The sequence below is a fragment of the Giraffa tippelskirchi genome, chromosome 5 (assembly GCF_054371585.1).
Source record: "Giraffa tippelskirchi isolate mGirTip1 chromosome 5, T2T-mGirTip1v1.2.pri, whole genome shotgun sequence".
Lineage (NCBI taxonomy): Eukaryota > Metazoa > Chordata > Mammalia > Artiodactyla > Giraffidae > Giraffa > Giraffa tippelskirchi.
In genome coordinates this window covers 19,180,744-19,185,423 of record NC_137279.1, presented here as the reverse complement: position 1 = coordinate 19,185,423, position 4,680 = coordinate 19,180,744, and the positions used below count along the sequence as shown (strand labels likewise).

The following is a 4,680-nucleotide window of genomic DNA, read 5'->3' as shown; positions in this document are numbered from 1 at the left end:
AATAAGCATTAAGCTAAAACACCTTTGTTTAGCTCAGAGGAATCATCCTGACCAGGTCCACGTGTGAATGATTGCAGGGAGAAAGAAATTAACACATCCCCTCCAGAGGCTGATGGGAACCAGGAAGTGCTTGACTTTACGCCCTCCCTTTTTAGTATAAAAGAAGCCTGAGTTCTAACTCAGGTAAGATAGTTCTTTGCCATATCTTAGTCTGCTAAGATATCTTAGTCTGCTAGCTTCAGGAATAAAGTCACTATTCCTTGCCCCAACAGCTCATCTCTCAGCTTACTGGCCTGTCGTGCGGCTAGCAGTATGAAGTTGGACTTGATAACAGGTATTTATTTCCATTTAGGTCAAGAGTCTTTTTTTTTTAGACTTACTAGGAATTTTTCACATCTTGTACAGATGTGTTAAAAATAAGATGTCAACTTTGCTACCCTGACGTATTATGGGAAGGAAATAATTCCAAAATTATGTATAAAACACCTATGAATCAGATATAATGAAGGACAAAGTATATGACGAACAGAAGTACAATGTACTACACTTGATCTTAGCCAAAAGGCTGAGAAATGGTAGAAGTACAATACAAATGCTAACTAATATTAAATGATATTCATTTAGTAATAAGGGGACATTTGGTCGTATGAAAAGAATCGTTAGTGGTTTTGACATCATGGTGGACTGATGGTGAATTCATCTGTGCTTCTGCTTTTCTTGCTTTCTGAGAAATTTTTGAGGATTCCTGATCTCACTCAGGAAGCATTATGGTAAAAATCTGATTGAAGAAATATACGTTTTATCTATGCTGTGTTTTTTGTGGGTTTTCTTTTTTTTTGTAATTGGAATGGCTAACCACTTGGTAATTCTGCCCCAGACTTTCATCACTAAATAAAACCCACTGAACTGATGGCTATTCTAAAAGGTACTTTCCTTCTTTGTTTAAATTTGCTAATTCAGGTATGAAGTTTCAAGACAACTCTATAGAAAGACTATTACCTTGAGTTCACATGGAGTAATTATTGAGGATGATATTCTTTAATTAAAGAAAGAGGGAGGATAGTTTTTCTTTCTGTACCTACCAAGAATATAAATTAAAAAAAAAAAAAGGCACCAGCTCTATTGTGGCTCCTGTATATATATTTTTTAAATTTATTTATTTGGCTATGTTGGGTCTTTAGTTGAGGCAGTATCTTTCCTTGCAGTGTTCCGGGTTCTCTCTAGTGGTGGCATCGGGTCTCCAGAGCGCAAGAGCTCAGTGGTTGTGGTGGGCTGGCTTAGTTGTCCCGTGGCATGTGGGCTTCTGGTTCCCCAACCAGAGACTGAACCCATGTTCCCTGCATTGGAAGGCAGATTCTTAACCACTGGACCGCCAGGGAAGCCCCAGCTCCTGTTCATTCTGATGGCTGCTGTATAAAATTTTCAAATCAAATGTAATTGTTGAAGTTTTTGTTTTGTTACTTTTTCTCTAGTTTCCAGCAAACATATTGACATACTTCTAACAACCATTTGCTTTAGATTTTACCTGGGGAATCTTCTACATGTGGCTTACCATCTCTGTGAAACTCATAAGTAAATGAATGAAAAATTGATAAAATGTCATGCAATATCGCTGACAACAGACCAGGATGGTGATTTAGTAACCAGAAGTGTGTGGTTTTTGTTCACACTGTTCAGTAATGTGTCTGATGAGTAATTATAGCCCCACATCAAGTAATGAAACTACTGGCTATAATCAGAAAGATAGTGGGGCCTTTTCAAATTAACTTTCTCCAGACAAACTACATGGAATATAAGAAATTATGAAACTGACTTGCAGTACACTTATAAGATGCATTCAAACAAGATGTTTTCTTAAAAAGCTGCTTGAAACAAAGAATTACTGAATTTTGTGGATAACAATACCAATTTTGCAGGGCTTGCCTATCAGCTGTCTTGTTTATATAACTAAACTGGTGTGCCTCACATGGGGCACTTGGTTCTAAGCACCCAGAAGCCTCTGCCTGACTGGATGCAGGTCCCAGTAGGCCTGCGGCTTCAGCCCCACTTGCCACTTTGTTTTTACAGTTTCTGATCCTCAAAGGTGCATCTGTTGTTCTTGAACCTGGCTTTGTGTTTTGTTTTCTAATTTTATTGATGTATAGTTGATTTACATTGTGTTAATTTCTGCTGTGTGGCGAAGTGATTCAGTTATATATACATTCTTCTTCATATTCTTTTCCATTATAGTTTATCACAGGATATTAAATATTGTTCCCTGTGCTATATAATAGGACTTTGTTGTTCATCTATCCTATATATAACAGCTTGCATCTGCTAACCCCAAACTCCCAATCCTTCCCTACCGCCCCCTCCTCCCCCTTGGCAACCACAATTCTGTATTCTATGTTTGTGAGTCTGTTTCTGTTTTTCAGATCATGTCCTTTTGTATTTCTCAGGTAAGCATATGGTACTTGTCTTTCTCCATCTGATTTACTTAGCTTAGTATGATAATCTCTAGGTCCATTCACGTTTCTGCAAATGATGCTTCATTCTTTTCTATGGCTGAGTAATATTCCCTTGTGTGTATCTACCACATCTTCTTTATCCATTCACCTGTCAATTGACATTTAGGTTGTTTCCAAGTCTTGGCTGTTGTGAATAGTGCTGCTATGAACATAGGGGTGCATGTAGCTTTTTGATTTAGTTTTGTCTGGGTATATGCCCAGGAGTGGGGTTGTAGGATCATATAGCAGCTCTATTTTTAGTTTTCTGAGAAAGCGCCATATTGGTTTCCATAGTGACAGCACCAACTTACATTCTCACCAACAGTGTAGGAGGGTTCCCTTTTTCCCCACACCCTCTGCAGCATTTATTTGTAGACTGTTAAAATGATGGCCATTCTGTCTGGTGTGAAGTGGTGCCTCATTAAATTGTTATGATTTGCATTTCTCTAATAATTAGCAATGATGATGGCTCTGTTTTTTTAAAGTTCCCTTGAATTTATCTATTATTGTTACATGTTTGGAGTTACAAACAGATGTTAAAGTGAGAACTTAAAATGGCATCTTTGGTATTATAATAAAAGGCATTACCAAGTTGAGGGTTCATCTTAAGTACTGGTTTGTATATTAGAAAATTAGAGATCCTAAAAGGTGTCAGGCTACAAGTCAAAAAAAATGATTTATGTCTCATTTGTAGTGTCTGTGTGTATGAAGGCTTTCTGCAGGCCCTAAATTCATATATCATGTGGGTGGATTCCTCAGTAAAGAGTACCCTGCACATATATGAAACAGGATTTGTTCCCTTTTCTTAAAGTAGCTAAGTTCCTTCCCTAGTTTAGCTCTATGAAGCCACTTGTTAAAGAAAAAAATATTCAATGACACATGTTAAAAATGATAAGGCAGACTTCATTCAGGATGTTAATGCTGGTATAGGGACCACTGCAATGGGATGTTACAGTGTGGAGAGAGACCGGGTTCAACCCCAAATACAGCTTGTGCAAGAAGGAATTTAGTCAAGGAGCAGGGATAGAAAACAACTAAGAGGAAACACCAGGGATAACAGGGGTTCTGGCTAAACTGACTTATCAGAATTCTAGCTGAAGGCAGGCCAGGGTGATAAGACATCACCAAGGGCAGGGGTCCACAACCTCCAGGCCGCAGACCTGTACTTCCTGTCAGATCAGTGGTGGCATCAGATTAGAAATAAAGTGCACAATAAATGTAATGTGCTTGAATCATCCCCCAACCATCTCCCCACCCATTGTCTGTGGAAAAATTGTCTTCCATGAAATCAGTCCCTCGTGCTAAAAAAGGTTGCAGACCGCTGACTAAGGGATGCTGAAGGATGAGGAACCAGGTTAGATATTGAGGGTGGAGGGTCAGTTTAACAATGAAAGATGTTAAACTGGGATTCTTGTGAAAACGTTATTTCCTGAAGTACACAGATAGGCCTAGGAAGATATTCAGGAGCCTGATTAAAGTTTGGGCAAGCAAAGAATCACTGTCAGCTTCTGTATCAAATATATCATGATCCAGAATACAACTTCAGACTTTATTTTTATAGTATACTATTTAAAATTGCAATTCCTACAGTAACCAAATAATTCACAGCACCTCTTTTCCTTATTAAACAATTTTCACAGTACTGAGGCCTCAGTCTGTTCCAATGTATTTGGAGAAGTATGTTAACATCCTCTAGTGGTGAGTTTATGAATAAGAATAAAAAAATCATGTTGCCGCAAACCCACTGTGGGTGTTTGGAGAACCAAATGTTCTCTACCTTCAGGCTCGACTTATCCTTTGACTTTAGCCTATTCCATGGAAAGCTCTTATTTTAAGACATGCTGATTCCCAAGAGTTTCTATTAGTCTGAACTGCAAGAATAAATCTCAGATTTTCAAAACCCAACGCCAACACACTGAAAGATGTCTGCCCTTAAGAGTAACACAATTCCCAATCAGCACACCTAGGTTAGGAGCAATTCCCAAAGCTCTACTTATTAAGCCAAGTCCTGTTTCTCTCCTACGCAAGAAAGCCTTGTTAAGTAAAAAGAGCACATGTAGAATGCCCAATGAGGCCAGTAACTGATGGCCAAGTGCCACCTGACATTCACAGGATTCTTTGGCTCTTGAACTTACTACCAAATGAGGGCGGTTTCCCTTCCCATCATCAATGACAATACACCCATTTCTATAAA

The 4,680-nt window shown here is 38.6% G+C and overlaps 1 pseudogene; it reads right to left on the bottom strand.

The window, feature by feature from the left end:
• Positions 1–418: 418 nt before the first annotated feature.
• Positions 419–577, bottom strand: LOC145507994 (U2 spliceosomal RNA; annotated as a pseudogene).
• Between the last annotated feature and the right edge of the window lie 4,103 nt (positions 578–4,680).